We start from the raw sequence: 24,261 nt of genomic DNA on the forward strand, positions 1-24,261 counted from the left end.
TCATGTATCTCTATTAAGGGGGAACTTATCCCATCAATAAGGGAGCTATCCCACCCAAAGAGGGGGATGATCCCATTGATAGTGGACCTGAATAACCTCTTTACAGCACTATAAATAAAGGCATTGAGCCAGAAGGAGAGGAGGTTGGAGCTATACATTTTCTTTGGGTAAATGCTGCAGGATTTAGGTCTTCCATTAGAGCCTTTGTGAGGAGAGATTGTCTTCACTTGATTCTACTTGGGAGAGGGTGAGCTTTGTCAAAGTAGAGGAAAACCCTTGATGGACCCTGGGAGGAACTTGCACAACACCAAGGCCAGGTTGTAAGAGTTTCTTTGTTTCGTTATTAATACAAACTGGTTTATTTTTCTCAATAGCTTGTGTTAATGAGTTATTTCATGTGTTCCTTGGTCTGCATGTTGAATATATGTTTTATTATATGAAATGCAAGTGCTTGGTAATTGTTTGATTGTTTGTGGTTGCAGGAATTGACTTGAAGGAGGAGCTCATCCGGATCGTCAAGAACGGACTTCAACAACAGCGTTTTGGAATAAGGTAAGCCTAAACACTTGTAGTTTTCATGTTGTAAAAGGTGTATTTAGAGAAAGATCACTCCATTTTGTCTTGTTTGTCATTAGAATGTCTTAGACTTCTAGGAAGGTCAGTCGTGTCCGCACCCTTGACAAATTCTGTGTGACAATACCAAGAGTGAGACCCTCGACCTGCTCCTGTAATGCTGCAAGAGTCTCGGCCACATCCAGGTCGCGAAGGATAGCCCTCCCCACAGCCTCTCCTACTGAAGCAGCAGCTGGTGCTCTTAGGCGTACTACTGGTCGCACTGGTCTGATATCTACATGAGCACAAGAGTTTTTGATTAACCTTGATAGAAGAAACATAAGAACATTATAAAAACAATAAACAGGGATATGGTAAGAGAATTTACCTATAGCACCCCACTGCTCATCAACAGTAATTCGAGTAAGGTATTAGTGTTTTAACTCATTTTTCAAGCATGTATTGTTCATTTCTAATTGGTTTGATGAAGAAATTGAACAGGAAGTACGACCGTCGAAAGAACAAAGTGTTAGCAGTGAAATCAAATAATCGATGACCATTATCATGAGCAGTTTTTATGCGAAGTTCAAGCTCGTTAAAAATTAAACCTAAGCAATGAGAAAATGTTTCCCCCTAGAGTTTAAGCTCATTAAAAAATGAACCAATTTCCGGTAAATAACTATTGTGAATGCATTATCATCAGCTCTTGAGCCTTGGTTGTGTTCTCATCATCACCTCCACTCTGTTTTAGCCGATCATTCGCCTCCATTTGATTGTTTACCCCTTTTGAGGAACATCTGCGATGAGTGATCTTGTTAGCCATCCTTGTGACACTGCCATGATTGGAAAATTCCAAACCTTACCTGGAATTAGTTGCTACCTAAAAAATCACTCGTTCCTCAAGAAGCGAGTCTCCTTTAAGCTCTTTTCATCTAACTCATAAAATATGAAAAGATTGCTGAGCAGTTGGCCTATCCAGCTCGTTAAAGCTACCGGGAGTGCTATCCCTCCTCTAGATTTTAATCTTTTTGGACCTGAGGGATTATTACACAAAAAGATCAAGCGCTTGTCTTGTTTGGCTCGTTAAAACTATCGAAAATTCATCCCTTTCATATTATTTTATACCTTTTTGGACTTAAGGGATTACATGACGAAAAAGGATCACTGGAGTTTCCTTTCTATCCCTTTTCAGACTCTCTAAAATTGAAAAAGGACTGAGTTTTCTTTGTTATTAAACTCGTTAAAACCAATAGTGACGAACTTGTCCATGCAAACAAGAACGAGTTTCACTGTCGCTAGGCTCGTTAAAACATAGCGATGGGTTTTCCCGAAGGGAAAATTATAGAATAGGCATATGTTATCCTCCTCAAGCTTGATAAAAATAAAGAGGTACTGGTCAGCAATGACTGGGAAAAAATTGGGAAGAAAACTTGAAGAAACTTTATTGGTAGCAAGTCGCTCTTGAACATGACACTTTCACTCCATCACCATGATTAAGTCGGGTTGGGTTATTCTGTTCACCGGTCATATTACCATTGGTCCACCATAGCATCCATCTTTGGGGTTAATGCTACCAATCCATTTCAGTGTCAAGAGAAGTCGATCAGAGAATTCACCAACCCATCTTATGTCTCATTCGCTGCAATACATTTACGCTTCATTCTTCCATGACCACCACCCTGAACCCTGTATCATCAGATCATTTTCACCTGCAAAAGTCATTTGATCTGTTTCGTGTCATAGATGTGGGATTCATTAAGGCTCTCCTACGACGGGTCACTTCTTGTCGACATCAGCTCATTATCCAAGAAGTCGATCTAGGAACAACCCTTTCAGTGCTTTGAAGCTTGCATGCCTCAATGGCAAGTTTCTCACTTTCGGCGACAGGTTTACATCAATGGCCTTTGACCGAGAGATTTTGTGTGGTGTTCGACACCAAGTCCCATTTTCACACCACGTGAATTGTATTTTCGTACCTTGAGGGTCATCATCATTATCGGTGATTCCTCTCGCACCTGTTAACAGCTTACATCATTGGCTGGTAATCATGCGATGTCTTTCCTTTGTTCAACTCCAGAATATTTTTCACATGGATTGACTTGTACTTCGGGTGAAGATTGGACGAGTTTGAAGACCCCAGATCTAGTTTCATCCATCTGAGCTACGATATATTCAGGAAAATAAAGAAATCAAATGTACATCATTGTTTCACAGATGATCATCCAAATCAAAGGATGATGGCTCTATCAGAATCATCAGTCTCCCACACAGACGGTTGTCTGTCCTATGTACATGAAAACAAATTTATAAAGTTGAGCATGGCAATGCCCACCTCAGCTAGATCATGAAAATGTTATGAAGATAATGTATTGTATTGTATCTTATTACAGGTCGCCTTCTAGTTCGAAAAACCTCGGATCCTCATGATAAAGCATTTCACCCGACATCAAAAGATTAACGACCTCATGCTTTAGGGGGCAACTATTATAGACATTTTTGGGCACTGCAACCCCAATAATATATGTCCATAAACCAAGGGTATTTGAGTCCCTAAAGTGTTGTTTCATGCCCTAAAGGAACAAGGTCAGCTGATTACATCATCTCCCAGAATTTCTCCATAGAAAACGGCTCAGAACTAGTCAAAACTGGACCATACAGGTGCTCAGTGCTAAGGGTGTGATGCATCTCACCTACGCAGTGTAAAAGGTGTGATGAATACTAGAAAGCCCTTCTGTAGGGTGTGATGGGCGAGGATGGACAAATGGCAGAGACAGTTTGCGAGGTGGATGATCATGGAATCTTCCAGAATCTTCTCCTGTGACACTTGCCTCTCTGAATTCGCCCAGGGATGAGTAAGAGATCATCAATATCCAAGTGGAATCAAGAAATATCAAAGAGAAGAAACTAATCAAAATAACAGAACATGACTCACCTCCCTGCAATCATCTATATATGGATCCCTCATCCCAGAGATCTAGAGGCTGGAATTTTGTATCTTGTAAGGAAGTGTTGTTGGTTTCCTGGTGGAATATCATAGTGTTGGGTGATCTAAGATGTTCATGAGGTGAAGAAGGGCTTTCATGCTAGGAGGATGATGCTGGGTCAGATCAATGGGTTGTAATCCTCTCTTCTAATCTTTACATCAAAAATGCTATTCAAGTTTTCCTCCACATTCTTATATGTCTGATAGTATATGCATTTGTGTGGTCAATATACATCTGGTCCTATATTGCTTATGATTTTAGATCTCTGCACTTTGAAGGTATTATGTTGCTTTGACTTTATAGGTACTCTTTGAAGTGGAGTGGTCAAGGGAGAAGCGGCAAAGACCTGTCGGTGAGGAGAAGGAACAAGCAAAGAACCGAGTGAAAGATCAAGGTTGGTATTCTTTGATCCTCTCCTATCTACTTCTCATAAAGGAAAATGAAATTAACTTTAATCTGTTTATTTCTAAGATAGCTACCCGTCTTAGTGGGACTAGCAGCTCTGCATAGACACTAGATTTCCTGATAACAGGGGCGAGAGGGGAGGGACTGCATGAGCGCATGGGGGTGGAAGGGGAGCTGGTGCAGATGGGGATGGGGGGATTGGGGGGTTGTGTGGGGATTAGGGGTTGAGGGTGGCATTGAGGGGACGAGATGTGAGGGGAGGGGGTAAGGGGGCACGGGGGCAAGGTGTGGGTGGAGGGGGTGAGGGTGTGGGCGGGTGGGGGTAGGTGGTGTGGGGGAGGGTGGGGCTATAGCGCCCACCCTGTGGCCCGCCTGCCCACCACAGGGGTTGGTCGATTTTTAGAATCTCCCAACCCTCATGATGCGGGCGGGCAGCTGAGGTGGGCGTCGCAGCCCCACCCGCCCCCACACCCCCTACCACCCCACCCGCGCCCTCACACCCCACCCACTCGCCCTCTCCATGACACATGATGGCCCGCCCATGGCTGTTGGACGATTGAGTTTGGTCGGGCCCACCATGCTCGTGACGGACGTAATTGTTATTTTGGCTTTGAAAAATTATTAATTTAAAAAAATAAAAATAAAAAAAAATAAAAAAATCTTCTTCATTAAACTAATTTAATATGAAAATTTTCAAGGAAAAAAATTTAACTTACCTTTCAATTGTGAGAATTCTTCGTTGAATATGTTGTTGATATCAATGTAGTTGCTCCACAAATTCACAAGTCTTTCAATGAACTTCAGAAAACCTGGATGTGATGTGAGTAATAGTGATAATGAAGTTTAGTATATAAGTGAAATTACGGAGATGTTTTACTGTACGGTTAATGTGGTATAATTTGTTTTAAAGTATTATAAAGCGAATATTGTAGAATTATTTTACAACGGGTTGAATGTTGGATTAGTTTGTGTTAGAATATATTATAAAAATAAAAATAAAAAATATTCAATTGTTTAGTAAATATTATATACTTTAACTATTAAAATAATTAATGTAGAAGTTGTAGTTTACAATTTTAATTTTAGTGATTTATTTCATAAAAAAAATTAGTTTACATTTTTCAATAAATTGTAGAATAAAATAATGAAGGTAAATAAATCTAACAAACTTTTTGGAGGGAAAATTTTTGGAAGGAAAATTTCATTCTCTAAGCTATATAATATCTTTAGGAGACTCTCTATTTGTATCATTCAGCATCTTCTATTTGAAAGGGATGGATTGTTCTGATAGTGAAGTTTCGATTTATACACCATCAACATCTTCATCGCGTAACAACTCTATTCATATTAATGAATATAGTGAGAATTCTTCCACTATGAATAGAAAGTCAATTCTTCCACTTAGTCCTGATTCTAAGGACTATGAGAGTAGCACTGAAGAAAGAGGGGATGGGGAATTTCAAATAAATAAAGAGTCACAGATTCCACTTAGTCCTAATTCTAAGGACTATGAAAGCTGCAGCGATGATGAGCTTGCTGACAAATTTCAAAAGAATGGATTGTCACAGTGTCCACTTAGTCCTAATTCTAAGGACTATGAGAGAAACAGTGATGAAGAGCATGATGGTGAAGTTCAAAAGAATGGAGTGTCACGGTGTCCACTTAGTATTAATTCTAAGGACTATGAGAGCAACAATTTTGAAGATCATGATGGTGAATTTCAAAAGAATGGAGTGTCACGGTGTCCACTTAGTCCTAATTCTAAGGACTATGAGAGCAGCAGTGATGAAGAGCGTGATAACGAATTTCAAAAGTATGGAATGTCAAAGTGTCCACTTAGTCCTAATTCTAAGGACTATGAGAGCAGTAGTGATGAAGAGCATGATGATGAATTTCAAAAGTATGGAGTGTCACGGTGTCAAGTTAGTCCTAATTCTAAGGACTATGATAGAAGTAGTGATGAAGAGTGGGATGATGAATTTCAAAAGATTGGAGTGTCACGGTGTCCACCTAGTCATAATTATAAGGACTATGAGAGCAACATTCATGAAGAGCGTGATAATGAATTTCAAAAGAATGGAGTGTCACAGTGACCTCTTAGTCCTAATTCTAAGGACTATGAGAGTAGTAGTGATGAAGGACAGGATGATGCACTTAGTCCTAATTCTAATGAGTATAAAGGTAGCAGTGACAAAGGATAGGATGTAGCATCTTCAATAAGTAAACAGTCACATTTTCGACGCAGTCCTAATTCTATGGACTGTGAGAGTAGCACTGACAATGCACATAAGGAAGAATATCCATTAAATATCGAGTCAAATTTTCCATTCAGTCCGAATTCTAAGGACTATGACAGTAGCACTGAAGAAGGGGAAGATGAAGAATATCCTCCAAGTCAATATTTGAAAGCAGAGCTGAACATAGTGTGGATAACATTCCTCTTAATGATGATGATAATCCTTATACAAATGATGATCCAATGATGGAGATGTTGCCAAGAAATATTGTATCGAGGAGTAGGAGCAGACTTTTCGTATCAATGCAAGTTGTTCTAGTTATACAAGGGGTAGAACAGAATATCTGACGAGAATAAGTTCTATCAGTGCTCTCATTTCAAGTGAATGTTGCCAAAAAGATTGCTTGAAACATATGGATTTAAAATTTGCATTAGAAAGCAGGAAGACATATCTGTTAATGAATAAAAGCATGCAAAATTCATATTTAGTTGGGTGCATGCAATCTACATTGTCAGGTTATGATTATCATATTAGGAATTTATTTATCTATAGAAAAGCTTTCAAAATGTTTCATTCGATTGGGAATTTTCGTCTCTCGAGAATTCAAGAACGTTTGGAAAAGGATCCCACATTTTATTCAGAAGTACATCATTAAAGAAAGTTTGGGCCATTATCAAATATTGCAATGTCATGGATGAAAGATTTCTTTAAAAAGCATGGAGAGTGTATGCCAAATAGAGAGAAAATACATATTCTAGATAATTTTTCAAGACGAGAAATCTACAACTTATTCAAAGAATATGCAAAAGGTGTTGAGGGACATGGTCAGTTTATTACATATCACTATTTTGTGAAGGTATGGAAGAAAGAATTCAACAATGTCCATATTTCTAAGAAGACAAGGATGGGGATTTGCAGTACATGTGCTTCTCTTAAATCAAAAAGGGACAAATGTGAAGGGTCAGAAAGAGGTAAGCATTCATAACTTTAAATTTTAAAATTGTATAGTCATCAACTATGAAAACATATTTCTTAATGAATTTCTTTTATGTTGTGTAGATTTAATTGTCAAAGAACTTCAAGAGCATCGCAAACATCAAACAAACGAAAGGAAGAATTTGTACAAGCATCGAAAGAAGTGTTATGATAATCTGAATAAATATTTGGGTTTGATAATTGATGGTATGGACCAAAAGAAAACACTTTTACCACATTTTGTTCGCACACCCAAAAATTTATAGGAGGAAAATTTTATTCAATTTCACTTGGTCGGTTGTATGGTCTTCAATGGGAAAATGTTTCCAAGGGTGTACTGTTACACAAAAATATCGTCACCATGATTATTTGCAGTCAGTATGGGTCTATCATCACTTGTACTGACCTCCTAATCAAGTCTTTGACCTCAGCTCTTCAAGTCAAGCTTTGAAAATGAGAGAAAGACATTGAAAATCAACAAAGCTCTGGTTCCGCACTTTCTCTCACTGTTGCCTGCGGTCCCGCACCCCCTGTTTACAAAAAATGCGGACCTGACCGCTTTGTCCCTAAAGGAGTGGGTGCGGACCCCTGTGAAAGTAAAAAAGGCGCAAGTTTTTTCTAAAAAACTCACTTTGGGTTAATTCTAGATGATTCTAGAACGAATTTTGACGTGGATTGGTCGCTCTTAGGTGGTTCATGCATCCCAAAAGAGAAGGAGCTAATCCCTTGATGAGAGGAGCTATCCCTTTGAAGGAGGGCTTTATCCCTTTGAAGGAGGACCTAGTAACTTCCCTCCATTGCACTATAAATTAAGGCATTGGGCTGGTTGCTAGAGAGGTTAAATGCTGAACATTTTTTAGGGTAAATGTTGGTGGAATTGAGACTTCGTAGTTAATCTTGAGAGGAGAGATCACATACCTTTTTGGCTTCATTGGAAGAGAGTGAAACTTGTCAAAGTAGAGGAGACTTCTTGTTGGACCCTGGGAGGAGCTTGTACAGCATCAAGGCATAGGTTGTAAAGTTCTTCTTTGATTTGAATTAATACAATCAGATTCATTTTTCTCAAAAAATTGTCTTTGTCATTTTGTTTCATGAATTCCTTGATCATCATGTTAAGTATGCTTTATGATATTGGCTTTCAGGTGCTATTTAATTTGTTTGCTTGTTTGTGTTTGCAGATTCGCAACAAGGGAGCTCATTTGGATCAAAGGAGCGAGGCTTCCACAAACTTGCATTGGACCTAAGGTAGGCCTAAAAAACTTGTTTGCCTTTGTTTATAAATGCATATTTAGAGAAAGATAGTTTTTGATTGGCTTGCTTGTCACTAGATATCATTAGGTTCTAGGAAGGTCTATCTTGTCCGAAAGATCGACTCATTCCGTGTGACAAAATGGCGACCATACTGGGGAATTGATTTTTTCCTTGTTTTTACTTTGACCTGAGAAACTGTGTTATTATTTCTGTTTTTGGCTTGTTGTGTGTGGAATTGGGTAGATTTAGTAGATCTAGGATTATTTTTTGTTTTTCATAACTTTGGGAGAGGACCGCACCCTAGGCTTTTGACACAGTGCGGACCTATCCGCACTTTTTCTTTTAGCACAGAGCGGTACCGCACCTGTGTTAACTGTAGGCCTGCAGACCCTGTCAAAATTTTGGAAAACCTAAGATTTTCTCTGTTAGTTAGCTTAGTTTTGTTTAGATGTTATTATCCCCTGCCCATACCTGCATATAACCTGTCAGAAGCTTTCCTTAGGTTAATTTCATTGGTGTTAGGGTTTTAGGTGAAATTCCTAGAAGTTTTGCATATTGGGTTTGGTTTTCAGTTTGGTCTTGTAGTAGCTCTGAACTTAGAAGCTGTAGAAACCTCAAATCACCTTGGTTTTTACCAGCCTTCTTATGAGTCTGACCATTTGCAAAATCTACCTTTGTTGAGGAATCCACCTTGTGTTTTCTCTTTACAAAACTTCCAAAAAGCTTGTGTTTAAAAGTTTGGATTTAATTTTTAGAAAAGAAAACAAAAATTGGTTGTTTTTTGACTGATTTGTGATTCTGCATAAATTGGTCCTTAGTTTACATCTAGCTAAGTAAAACATCCTTGAAAAAGACATCTTGTAAGATTTGAATTCAAATAGGTTTTTATAGTTTATAGATCTCCAGGTTAGTCATTTCCATAGTTTTGAGTGTTTTATAAAAAATAAAAAATAAAAAATCTCTTTTGGAAAAAGTTTGTTTTTGTAGTGGTTGAGTGTTTTGAAAGAAAAGGGAAATTTTTGTGAAAATAACTAGTTGTCTTGTTTTGAGCGCATTAGAAAAGACAAAAAGCTCTTATTTTAATTTTTTTGTCAAGAAATATTTGTGTTTACAAGTATTTGCATTCTCAAACTCTTTCCTAGCTAGAAGTTCATTGAAGGGAAAAGATTGTTTAATCATCTTAAGTGCATTTTTTAGTGATTTCGAGTCGAGTCTTCATACCACGAGTTTCATCTCCGCACCTCTTGACTTAAACAAAAAACAATAAAAATTACGCTTAAAGTAAAATCTATCTAGTAATATTTTTATTTCTAGGGCTCTGATACACCAATATAGCTTAGGCTAGTGTCTTGGAGTAGGGAGTAATGAACTCTCCAAGATAGTAAAACAAACAAAGTAGTTGTATCTTGCGATAGGAGAGAAATCCAATTGTTGCATTTATGCTCTGGGAAAGCTTCTCTTAAAGAAGAAGCACGAGATCATGTCCGAACCAGTGTGGGAATCAATCCTTCCTCATTGGGAAAGACGCCAGATATTCACGTATTAAAAATGTTAAACCTCGGATTAACCATTGTCGAGGAGCCTGGGGTCACTTGTTGGTAAACCTTGGATTATGTCAAGGAGCCTTCAAGGGGATTGAGCTTGTTACTCTGCCCTTGCGTGCGTATCGGATCGTAGACTGTTCCCCTAGGTATATTTGTTTTTGTTGGTAACCTTAGTGACCATATTCTATAGGATTCTTCCTAAGGTGACAGTGGTGGGAAGATCCCACTGTACCTGGACCAGACGTCGGCTAGACTCACTTGGATTTTCTGGGGGGTTCTCTTCACTCGATATGGTTTAGTGGAGGAACTTGTGCCAATCTATTCATTAAGTAGGTTGCCAGGGTAACTGTTCTAACCGCCATTTCTGTATTGAACTCTGCGACGTTGGGCTTCATCACCAAGTAGTGTTTTCAGTATGGAAAGTTACTGTTTGTGTGCGTTTGATCTCCTATATTCTTTAATCGTGTGATTCAAATTTGTTTGGTTCTTTATAGGATTTAGGTGGTTTTCATTGAGATTTTACTTTGTTTGTGTGTGAAGTAGTTAAATTTTTTTAATCGTGGTTGAATTACCAAGGAAGTCCCGTAGACTTCGGGGCCAACCTCCTGAGTTTTCACCAAGCCAGCCTGAAGGGTTAAGAGCCCTCGTAACTCCTAGAGACATTAGAGTTGGGTCACCTGAAGAAGGAGAGTCTTCTTTGGTGGTACACCCTGATTTTCAAGCTTAGTAGCAGATTATAATCCACAATCAGTGTCAGTTTCTGAAGTTACTGGTAGCTTTTCATCTACTAGTGATATAGGTGAGGAACCTAAAATATCCGAGCCTGAAAGTGAATTTACTGCTACTCCAACATCGGGGTTTACCTCTCCAACTTCTAGTGGTCCTGGTTCACCTAGGGTAGAAACAATAATTACCCAAAATATTCCTTCTAGACTTATAGCTATCAAAGAACTTGCTACCTCGAAAGAAGAAGTAGGCATCCCTATCCCTGAAAATCAATCTGCTACTGAACTAAGGGAGCGTGAATCAATTTTTTACAGTCCACCTAGGAGCAGTGCTTGGTATCTTTCTTTGACTAATTTCTTGGAAAACCTAGGGCTAAGTTTTTCACCACCTCGTGTTCCTTATCACCCAACACCTAGAGGTTACTATCCTCTATTAAATATGTCAAGACAGTGGTCCATGTTTACTCAATCACTAGAATCTTTTTTGTACGGTGGTCCTTTTGTTCCCTCTGGGTATCAGTCACTTTCTGGTATTTTTGTGGGAGCATCTCCTCAACTCATTGAACAAGGGTTATTAACTAGAAGCAATGGTACTAAGCCGTTGAGTGTAGAATATATTCTCATGATGTCAGGTACTATTCCTAATCCTCAACCTCAAGGTGGTCAGTTACCGCCTGGGGGGCAGCCTCAAAATCCTCAATTATCGCCTGGGGGGCAACCTCAAGGTACCCAATTTGCACCTGGGGGGCAACCTCAAGGACAGTACATACCTACGGGACAGTACGTTCCTCAAGGTCAACCCCAGACTCAATATGTACCTCAAGGTCAACCCCAGTATCAATATGTACCTCAAGGTCAACCCCAGTATCAGTACATGCCTCAAGGGTATCAACCCCAACGTTAGTACTTGAACCAAGGTTTCCAACCATCCTTCGGTCAATCATATGTTCAAGGAACGGGAAATGTACCTTTGAATTATCAACCCTACCCTCAACCTGGTTATGGTCCTCAAAATCCTCAACCTGTTATGGGTCCGTACCCCGGAATGAATTTAGTGTGGGATCCATCGCAAACTCAATAGGTCTTGCAACCGAATGTACAGTTGTCATCTCAAACTGGACAACCCTTAGTTTCTGGTTCATCCCAACAACCTGTCCAGTCTACTATTCAAACTTCTGTACCTTCGGTAGTTTCTCAGCCTGGGCCTAGTACGCCTCGTACTCCGCCTCAAATAGCTATTGCAACTGCTGCAACATCTGTTCAATCTACTCCACCTACTTCTGGAGTATCGACAGCTCCAGTTTCTACTGTTCCTGTATCTACTCCTCAGACATCTTTACCTCCGTCTGGATCTACGATTCAAACTTCAGTCAGATGCCTATAGGACAACCTGGTTCAAGTACGGTTGTCACAAGTCAGCCACAATTTACTTATCAACCATACCAGGGACAATACTAATTCGGTCCTGCTGTGTAGCAACCAGTCTATTAGTATCAACCGTACCCTGGGTACACATATCAACAACCTCAACAACCCCAGTACGGTCCAGTCAATCCTGGTTTTCCGGGAGGATACAATATCCCAAATGCAATCCCTATTCCTAGTTATCTTGGATATCCTCCTCCTGGGGTTGGTCTCATGACCCAGAGTTTTAGGGACCCTAATCGTCAGTTACCATTTATCGCAACTTTGGACTTGCCTGGCTTGTCATGCCTAACAAACGATCCCATTAATTATCTTCTGTTTTGGCTGCCAATGCCGAATAAGTTGCCTAGTGATATTCCTAAGTTTGAAGGAAAATCAGGAGAGGACACGTCGAACCATGTGATGACTTATCACCTCTGGTGTGCGTCTAACTCCATTTCAGATGATTCAATCCATCTAAGGCTTTTCCAGCACACTCTAATTGGCACTTTTTATAACTTTAGTCAGTTAGCTACCTCGTTTTTAACTCATTTTCAGTTGCCAGTCAGATATGACAATGACACAGAATTACTAACTTCATTAAAACAGTCGACGTCCACTTACATTTCAGATCACATTCATGAATGGAGACGTTGACGACGTTTAGTGAAGGTTTTTATTCCGGATTAGATCTTAGCTAAATGGTTTGTAAAATCTTTGTTGCCAAAGATCACTGAGGATGTAGCTAAGGCCAGAGTCATTATTAAGGAGCAAGTAATTGCTCAAGCACAGTACCTTGACTTGGTTTATACTCAGTCAGGTATGTTACACGAGAAAATCACTGATCTTCCTAAGCAAAATCAAATCGCTGCAGCTCCTTCAGGGTCTCATGTTGCTGATGATATGATTGGTACGGTTAACACCAAAAGTAAGAAGAAGTCTTCCAAGAATTCTTCTCCTATCAACCTTACTAGATTCCCCGACAGGAGATTCTTTCGCGGAGATTTCCACCGATATTCACGTTGTAGAGTCATCTACAGCCAAATCAAAATCTGGTGGTAAGAAGAAAGGGAAGAAGAAAAATAAAACGGATAAAAATTCAAAAGAGAAACCTAAAAAGCAAAATCCAATGATGAGAAACGCAAACCTCGTTATCCTTGTCTCATTTGTGACGAAGAGCATTTTACAAGAGACTGCCCTCATCATGCAGAGGTTGCGAAGATTGTCAAAGGTTCCCAAACACCTATTGTTTTGAAGGATCCTTTTCCAAGTCAAGACAGTAAGATGATAGGTTCTTCCTCGAATGCCAATGAAGAACCCATACTGATGATGTCCCATGTTAGGATTGCTACTCGATCGCATGATTATGGTAGTAAAAGTCCTGTTGATGGTAAAGAAGAAGAATCTTCTCATTCTAACCCATCAACCTCAGCTCCCGGTTCCAATCCACTACAGATCGAGAAACCTAATCCGGAATTAGTAATCAAACCGCTCGCCAAGGGTATACTTCAAAAGTTAGCTTTCAATCCACATGCGAGAGCGGCTCAGAACTATAACATTGTTGAGGATTTAGCTGTTTCACCCTCAGCAATGTCGGCTTTGGAAGTGCTGCAATCATGTCCAGCACAGCGTAAATTAATTTTTTCGGCTATAGGAGCTGTTGACGTTCAAGACTCAAACCTAATAATTTTCGATCTAGAAAATAGTACACCGCGCTTACCTCATCAAATGGCTTTCCAATCCCAGTGATAGTAAAAAACAGGCCTATTCACAGGACTGTGATTGATGAGGGAGCCTCAACGTGTATTATGTCAATACAGTGTTGGAGATCGCTTTGTTATCCTTCACTAAATCAATCCCCAACAATTCCAAAGGCCTTTGATGGCCGTGGGTTTCATCCTTTTGGCATTCTAGAGGATCTACCTATATGGGTTGAAGGAAAAACTGTTCATCTAGACGTGGAGGTGGTTGATGCCCCTCTAGGTTACAACCTTCTCTTGGGTCGTAGTTGGTCTTATGCTATGACAGCTGTCATTTCATCGGTCTTTCGGGTTATAAATTTTCCTCATAATGGAAAGATCGTAACAATAGACCAGCTGGCTTACTTTTCATCTAACCCAGCCTCTTTTGAAAGCATTCAGCATGTCGGTAAAACGACTATCCCGTATAAGGATGTTGGAGTAGGACTAGTTAAAGATGCCGGTTTAATGGGAACTTTTCCTTTTCCTCCGATCAATGCATCATCTTCTTTTGCAACCATTCATATGATTTCGTCAGACACCATTCTTTATGATGATCCTTGGATCGTTCCTTCTGAATCTGAGATATACTCACTTGGTGATGTTATGCCTTTGAGTCCATATGAAATTGCGTATGAGGCCGTGCAATCGTTTATCGACCCATCTTCAACCAAAATTGACTTAATGAATGTGGTCCATGAGGAATCACTTTTCACATCAAGCTTGGATTCAACAACGTTTTCCAAACTTGTTCACTCTAATGAGCAAATTCGTGAAATCATATGTGTAGATGATTTACCATGGGAAGATCTCCATCATAGATCTTCGTTCTTACCCAAGAATGATCGTTTTGAAAATGATTTTTCATCAATTTTTACGACTGAATATGTCAAGGAACCTCAGAATCTGATGAAAAATCCTGATTCGGAGTTAAATTTGCGAAAAATCTCTCGAACTATTCCTATTGACATTTCGGTTAAGCCTGGAATTGTTGAGAATATTCATATAGGTGCCTCATGTACAGAACATGAAATTCAAATATATAAGGTCCTATTTCAAGAATTTCTCAACGTGTTTGCCTGGTCCTATGAGGAAATGCCAGGAATTGATCCCATAATTGTTGTTCATGAAATCAAGACTTACCCGGATGCTAAACCCGTCTGGCAACGTTTGCGTCAGATTCACCCAAGAAAAGTTGCTGCTATTAAAGCAGAAGTTGAAAAATTACTCAAAGCAGGTTTCATTTATCCGATCCCGTTAACGGATTAGGTATCGAATATTGTTCCGGTTAACAAAAAGCAAGGGACAATAAGAATATGTATCGATTATAGGGACATTAATCGAGCTTGTCCAAAGGACAATTACCCAACTCCCTATATCTATCAAATCATTGATGATTGTGCTTGTAGCGAAATATTCTCCTTCATGGATGGTTTTTCCGGATACAATCAAATCAATATTCTACCTGCCGATCAACAAAAAACGGCTTTCATTTGTCCATGGGGGACATTTGCTTATTGCAAATTTCCTTTTGGGCTCAAGAATGCCGAGGCAACTTTTCAAAGGGCCATTTCTTATGCGTTTCATGACATCAAGCACATTGTGCAACCCTATCTCGATGATTTGCCTGCTCATTCATTACATTGCGCTGATCAACTCATCCATTTATGAGCAATCTTTATGAGGTGTAGGCATTATCGAATTAGGTTGAATCCACACAAGTGTGTTTTCTGTATAGAAACGGGTCGATTGCTGGGATTTTTTGTTTCGAAAGCCGGCATTCGCGTCGATCCCTCGAAGGTTGAAGCTATTGTCAAATTGCCTCCTCCTTCGAGTCTTCGCCAACTCCAAAGTTTGCAAGGGAAAGAAAACTTTTTATGACGATTCATTCCTAACTACGCCAAGGTTACAAAGTTTTTTACCCAGTTGTTGAAACAGAATACTTCATTCTATTGGGATGAGATAGCTCAGAAATCTTTTGATGCACTAAAACACGCGTTGACCCATGCATCGTTATTGCATCCTCCCAACTACAACCAGGACTACTTCTTGTATCTCGCCGCCTCTCATTCCACCATTGGAATGGTCTTAGTTTAGGAAGATGAATTCGGTATTGAACATGTGATATATTGCCTTAGTTGAACTTTAAATCCAACTGAGCTAAAGTACTCACATGTGGAGAAATTGGCATTGGCAGTTGTTCAAGTTGTCCAACGTTTTCGTCACTACATTTTACTACGTAAAACTACAGTAATTTCTGATTGCAACCCTATGATCTATATTTTGACCAATAAATTGCTAGGGGGCAAGTACTCTAAATGGATTGTCATCCTGCAGGAGTTCGAGTTGGAATTTGAAAAATCTAAGTATAAGAAATCTTTAGTTTTTGCGGAGTTAATGTGTGACTTCCCGTGTGCTAACACGGAAACTGTGGCGGAGGAGCCCATTGCGGATGAATCCTTGTTTCTCATCAGCACTTTAGATCCGTGGTATGGGGATATCATCATTTATCTCCAGACCCAATCCTTTCGGCCAGAAATTTCAAGGTCAGAACGTCGGAAAATACGATTCCACTCCCAACAATTCAGGATTATTGGAGATACTCTTTATCGATGTGGGGCGGACTCTGTTTTTCGACATTGTTTAACTCACGAGGAAGCTAAAAGGGTTCTAAATGATTGTCACTCTGGATCATGTGGTGGTCATATGTCTGGGTATGCCACAGCCCAAAAGATATTGCGCGCTGGCTACTTCTGGCTGTCTTTGTTTAAAGATTGTATTAACGCAGTCCGAAAATGCCACAACTACCAAAATTTTTATCGAAAGATGCACACTCCACCTGCTCCTCTCCACCCTATAATTTCCGTTGGTCCTTTTGCCAAATGGGGTATCGATTTTATTACATGTAACCCTCACTCGGCTGGGGGGCATGCATATATCATCCTTGTGGTAGATTATTTTACCAAGTGGCCCGAGGCGATGCCTACATTTGAGGCAAACGGCAAAACAACTGAAATTTTCATGTTCAATCATATAATTGCTAGGTTTGGTGTTCCACAAGCGATCATCACTGATCATGGGCGTCATTTTCGAAACGTTATGATGACCGAACTTACAGGCCAGCTTGGCTTGCGTCACGATAGTTCAACTCCTTATTATCCACAAGCTAATGGTCTAGTTGAATCCATCAACAAAGTTTTAGTCATCATGATTCGATGAATCATTGGGATTCATCAGTCTAATTGGCATAACGTGCTACTTTCAGCGCTTTGGGCGTATCGAACCTCAGTAAAAACATCAACATGGTTCACTCCTTTCCAACTAGTTTATGGTCTGGAAGTTGTGTTACCCATTGAATGCGAAATCCCGTCATTGCAAATGGCCATCGAGTTACTTCCAGCCACTTCCGAAGAGGAAAAACGTTTGTTATACTTGGCTCAATTAGATGAGAATGGACGTGATGCTGCATTGGCAATCGAAACTCACGCAAAACGTATGAAAGCTCAATATGATCGAAATGTGACCCCTCAAAAATTTTCAGAAGGAGATCTAGTCTTATCGTACGATCAAGCTAATGATAAATTAGGTGCTAGAAAATTCGTTCCTATGTGGCATGGTCCCTATGTTGTCAAGCGAAAGCTAGCAAAAGGGGCCTATGAATTGGTAGACTTTGACGGGGACTCTTTAGGTAAACCCAAAAATGGTCTTTACCTGAAGAGGTATTATGCTTAAAGAATGGGTATGGAGATTTTTTTTTTAGTTAGGATAGTTTTCTTTCTAGCTGGTGTGTTTACTTTAAAAGGTGTGCTTAACTTAGAGAGTGTTTTTCATCATTATTCCTACTTATCTTGGTTTTACGCTTGATATTGCAAATGTCGATGCCTCTCCAAACATACATTGGTTTCGCTGATGGTGCTTGTCGTAATACACGAAACATTTCTTCCGCAGCTTGGGTTATCTATTCGCCCTCTGACGAGTTGGTATCTATGCATGGGGTAAGCCTCGGTCAAACAACGAACAACATTGCCGAGTATAGTGCAGTGATTGTGTTATTATCTGAATCTATTTCATTTGGGATTCGGAGTTTGATAGTGAGGTTAGATTCTGAACTCATTATATTACATCTTAATAGAGTGTATGCCTTTAGAAATCTAGTGTTATTGAGATTATTTTTGAGAGTGTGTCTCTTGGAAAGTGAATTTGATTATATTGAATATCAGCATATTCCAAGATCTTTAAATATATTAGCAGATGCAATTTCTTCTCGAATGTTAAGTAGACATTTGCAATAATCATACATGTAAATTTAAAAACATTCCATAACGTGATTTACAAGATAAGCCGGTAATAGTGATATATATATATATATATATATATAAGTGTGTCAAAAAATACATCGTCCTCGATCATAGGTTGAAAAACACCTTATGATCGGAAAAAATGATAAGTACAAAAAGCAAAAATGTCATATGTGCCTACAATAGGCGATCATCCTATCACTAGTGATGATCTCGATAAGAAACCACTGCATGGGCCACTTTGAAACGGAACCTCCTAAAAGGTCTTGGGACCCCAATCACATAGCGCTGAAGTCGAAGAGGAATTTCATCTATGCTGGTCCCCAGAATGTCTCCTGTCAAGCGCTCTAGATGACTCTCCAACTCGGCCAAGGTCTCTACTAATTCGTCCTGTGGGGCTGGCGCGGCTGCAGCTGGTTGTTTCCTCTCGTAAGGCCGGAGAGCGGCTAGTCACTGTGGACCCACATCTGCATTTGAAACTTTTACTATCAGTTTTGGGACGAGATAAAAAACAAAAAAATTAAATAGGAAAATGTTGAAAATTATTTTACCTGAGTCATCCCATTGCTCTCCTGGTGGAAGAGCCATGTCTGGGTCACCATGAAAATCTACCCCAGCATAAGGGAAGTCCTGAATAGAAAAAACCTGGTTTTCAAACCATTGGAAATACTCAGGTTTGAATCGAACAACCTCTGTCCCCTCGTCCGGATGACGGGCCATAACTGCAACCCATCGCATCAGTTTGGGCTCTCGAGGAAGCCCAGCTCCAATAGTAAGGTGCTGCGGGACCAGCATTGGGACCCTCTCCAGACCAAAGCTCACAACCAAAGCCCCATAACCAAAGGTCTTCAGTTGTCCGTTCTTGGCTCTGGTCAGTTGGCCTTTTACATTAGCCAACACAGCATTGCACCAGTTGAAGATGGTGCCTCGAAAGCAGTCAACTGCCATCCGCATCTGGGATCCGGTGGAAATATGTAGTGCGACACTCCCGCAAAGTCTGGTGACAGTAAACGCGATCACCATGAGCTCAGGATGGGATATGGTTTTAATGTCTATCCCTTTGTCTCTAGCCTGGCTGTTGCAGAACTCTAGCCAGAGGCTATCGACAGACTGGCCACCTGGCCTAGTCCCGAATAGAGTCAAGTCTTCGCCTCTCTTAGGCAAACCGGTCAAAAAGTATATGTCTGCTGGCTCAATTTCGAGCTGGTGGCCACCAATGAAGAAGCACTGGTCCTGTATGCTCCACCTGTCTACCAGCCACTGTAAGAAATCCACCTGGGCCCTCATGCCAGGTATGGCCCAGAATTTGTACAAGCCGCATGCCTTCAATGCATCAATCGAAGGTTGGTGATTCAATGCGGCAAGATCCACGTCCTCATGCTCCCGTTCATGCCAATCTAGCATGATGTACACTCTACATCCAACAAAAAGGTAATTTAGAATGCAAGGAATTAAATTGTTTGGGTCAAATTTGAGAATTTTTGGGTTAAAAACCCTTGTTGCGGGGACCGCACCCTCTGTGTTAGAGACAGTGTGTGGGTCCGCACCTTGCCTTCATGGAAGGTGCGGACCCCTGACTTTTTCCCCATTGAGAAAAAGTCGGGGTCCGTGGGCTGCCAGTGTTATGCCTGCGGGCACCCGCGCGCGGGTTTTTAGCCTAAAAACCCTATAAGAAATGAAATAAAACCATAAAACACAAATTGAAACGATTGAAATTGAAGAGTAGGATGATGTGGATTACTTGGAGAAGACGGTGTTCGATTCCGACGGTTGGATTTTCCGCAATCTTCATGGGAAGTTTTTGAACAAAAGCACTATTTTCTCACCCAAATCTCAAACGGTAAAAATGAATTGATGAAAGCCCTTTTTATATGTTTTTTGAATAAATGAATTGCAAATTTGTTTATGTTTCACTTTAGAAAGGTAATTTTTGCAGCATTTTTATCCTTTCCAAATAGGTATGAGTAATGTTTGCATTTTTGTTCAGGATAACGGATTATTCAGGCGAAATCTATCATTTTCAACGAAAAAACATTTAGAGTCACCTTTAAGCTCTTTTCTGACTCCTAAAACATGAAAAGATCGTCGAGTTTTTCTTTTTAAACTCATTAAAACAGAACTAAAAAGACGGTCCACTTACAACTCTTTTCTGACCGTAAAAACATGAAAAGATTGCCAGATTTTTGTCGTTTCAAATTCGATATTGGTTATAAAACGACGTGTCGTTGATCGCTTTTTCACTTTTTCGGATTAGGGGCACTAGTTACGAAAAGTACTCCTTGGTCGTAAAGATCAAGCGGTTCTCTCAAGTATTATTTTATACTTTTTCGGGCTTGGGAGACACAAATTTACGAAAAAGGTCGACCTTGGAGTCTTCTTAAGTTTTTTCAGACTCTCTAAAATTGAAAAACGCCGAGTTTCTCCTATACTGGACTCGTTAAAATTTCACAGTAAAGGACCTGTTCAATTACAAACAGGAACAGACCACTCCTTCTTAGGGTTCGAATTTAAACTAAGTTGGACTCATCCGAAGGATGAGCTTATAATCAAGCAAATGTTATCCTCCTCAAGCTTGTCAAAAATAAAGAGGTACTTCCCAGAAATGGTGGGGGAAAAGAGAGAAAAACGAGCCTGTTTGTCATACTTTGTAACCACTCTTGAACACGACACTTTTATTCACCTGGGTTGGGAAATCCTTTTCCTAACAGTTGATCAAACCACATTTGAAAGTCTTCAGCCAGTTTCTGGGTATTAACTTTGGGTCAATTGTCACCAAACCATCTGTTGTGTCGTTATGTGTTCAAGAGGTCAGTGCCAATAAGCCATTCATCTGCAAGATATCGGTCATCCATCTTGACCATCCCTGATTCAGTCCCTGCAACTAAATTTCTTCAACCTGATCTATGATTTCGTGCTGTGGGCTTGCCTGCGACGGATCGCTTTCTATCGACTTCAGCTCATTATCTAGAAAGATGATCAAGAAATCGTCAGTACCTTGGGATCTGCATGCCTCAATGGCAAGTTCCTCGCCTTTGACGACAGGTTGCATCATTGACCTTCAATCAAAGGATTTCGTGACATGTTCGACATCAACACATTTATTCACATCTCATGGATTGTATTGGGTACTTTGAGAGCCATTGACATCACTGGTGGTTTCTCTCACACTTGTTAATAGTTTACATCATTGACTGGTAATCAAGTGGTTTCTACCATGTTCGACATCAACAAATTCATTCGCATGGATAGAATCGTACTGTTTCGGGAAGTAGAAATGAAGACCCTGGATCTAGTTTCCGCAATCCAGGCTGCGAGGAATTTTGTATTCATGATATGATGGACTATTCATAAACAGATGGCTGTGTCCATACTATGTCCACATGAGTCTATACTTGTGATGTATTACAAGATCATTCCTATATCAGAGCAGTAGTTAGTTCTCTAGGTTAGTTTTGATCTGAGTATGGGAATGCCTACCTCAGCGATGATATGATCTCATATATATATCTTGCATTGAATGTTTTTTACAGGTTCCAACTGGGCTCTCCACAAGATGATCCTCGAAATGATAAAGTACTTCACTCTTCCTAAATGATAAATAAAATCCTCATCTACTACAGACTTCACACTTTAGGGGGCAATTTGTTACACAAAAATATCGTCACCATGATTATTTGCAGTTAGTATGGGTCTATCATCACTTGTACTGACCTCCTAAGCAAGTATCAGACCTCAGCTCTTCAAGTCAAGCTTTGAAAATGAGAGAAAGACATTGAAAATCAACAAAGCTCTGGTTCCGCACTTTCTCTCACTATTGCATGCGGTCCCGCACCCCCTGTTTACAAAAACTGCGAACCTGCTTGCTCTGTCCCTAAAGGAGTGGGTGCCGACCCCTGTGAAAGTCAAAAAGGCGCAAGTTTATTCTAAAAAACTCACTTTGGGTTAATTCTAGATGATTCTAGAAGGAATTTTGACGTGGATTGGTTGCTCTTAGGTGGTTCATGCATCCCAAAAGAGAAGGAGCTAATCCCTTAATGAGAGGAGCTATCCCTTTGAAGGAGGGCTTTATCCCTTTGAAGGAGGACCTAGTAACTTCCCTCCATTGCACTATAAATTAAGGCATTGGGCTGGTTGCTAGAGAGGTTAAAAGCTGAACATTTTTGAGGGTAAATGTTGGTGGAATTGAGACTTCCTAGTTAAGCTTGAGAGGAGAGATCACATACCTTTTTGGCTTCATTGGGAAGAGAGTGAAACTTATCAAAGTAGAGGAGACTTCTTGCTGGACCCTGGGAGGAGCTTGTACAACATCAAGGCACAGGTTTTAAAGTTCTTCTTTGATTTGAATTAATACAATCAGATTCATTTTTCTCAAAAAATTGTCTTATGTCATTTGTTTCATGAATTCCTTGATCATCATGTTAAGTATGCTTTATGATATTGGCTTTTCAGGTGCTATTTAATTTGTTTGCTTGTTTGTGTTTTCAGATCCGCAACAAGGGAGCTCATTTGGATCAAAGGAGCGAGGCTTCCACAAACATGCATTGGACCTAAGGTAGGCCTAAAGCACTTGTTTGACTTTTTTTATAAATGCATATTTAGAGAAAGATAGTTTTTGATTGGCTTGCTTGTCATTAGATATCGTTAGATTCTAGGAAGGTATATCTTGCCTGCAAGATCGACTCATTCCGTGTGACATGTACTTCACAGCTCCAAATATTCATAATGATGCAAATATGACCATAACCATAATTCATGATGTGATTTCTCACTGGTCTGGTAATCTTCCTGAAGTTTTGTATCTACAATTGGACAACACTTACCGTGAAAACAAAAATCAAGTTGCTTTTGGATATCTAAACATGCTTGTTGAATTGAGAATTTTTCAAAAGGTAAAGGATGATTTCCTTCTTGTTTGGCACACTCATGACCATATTGATCAGATGTTCAGTCGTTTTTTCAGTCACATTGAAGAGGAAGGAATTTGGGAGCTTGCCATCACTAATTGAATGTATTAAGAAATCATACATGCCAGAGCCTATTTTTGATGTGTTGGAAGAAACTATTGACATGCAAAGGTTTATTCTGGGATCATATGGTGAGGGGAAGTGCATTGAACAACTTAATGAAATTAGCTTCCAACATCAATTTCGTATCAAAAAAATTGATGGGAAAACACTAATATGGGGCAAGAAGTATTCAACTACTATAGAATGGGCACCATCATCAGGTTTGCAATTTTGAAGTTCATTCCAGATCATCCAATATTTTCATCAAAAATATTGTTATTACAATCATTTGGTGAAGTTCAGAATGCATGTAGACAAAATAGAGATATAAATTATTCTGATTTCCCGGAAGAAATTAAAAAATGTATTAGATATACATATGAGTACTTTAACATAGCTGATTCAGTTTGGTGGGAGTCATTTTTCAATAATCAAAGTGATATCATTTCAACAACAACAAATGAAGATATACCTTTGAAAAATCCATTTATTTGGCCACAAAATTTGTCGAATGAACATGAGGAAATAAACATTGTTGAACAACACAATCTCAAGGTATTATTAATTCTTCACAGGCAGAGGAAAGAGAGATGTATATTGGTTCCAGAAGATCTCATGCATAACGTAAAGCCATGGAATACCTTTACAGGGGTTCTGTACAGGATATTAAGGAGGGTTGCATGATTGCAGTGCTAGCATATGGAGATCCCAATGGTTATCCATTCTAGGTTGCTAAAGTTATAAAGGTGTTTATAGAAAATGAGGATGTTACATGTGTTGAAGTACATCTGTATGCCACAAATACACACCCATTCAATGGTGTGTATAAGCTAGAGATGGTAGTTGACAAAAAAAATGGCAGAAAGAGAAAAATAAAGGGTAGAAATATAAATCATCTCCGCACAGACATATTAAAATTGGAGGATGTTGACATACTTGTTTATGACTTCAATTTAACAAAGAGAGGAACTCTTCGCTTCAAGACAATAGAGATTCTAAAAATGTTGTTACCAGAAGGAACAGTATTGAGATGGGAGTCTGCTGAAACCAATCGTAGATCTAGAAGAATTTTGAAACCTGAAATTTTGGGAATGCATGTGGACTCAGATGGGGCACTAGTTGATGAAAGAGAAGAATATGG

The sequence above is a fragment of the Pinus tabuliformis genome, chromosome X (genome assembly GCF_031772625.1).
Source record: "Pinus tabuliformis cultivar Carrire ecotype Pingquan chromosome X, CPIR1, whole genome shotgun sequence".
In the NCBI taxonomy this organism is placed as follows: Eukaryota; Viridiplantae; Streptophyta; class Pinopsida; order Pinales; family Pinaceae; genus Pinus; species Pinus tabuliformis.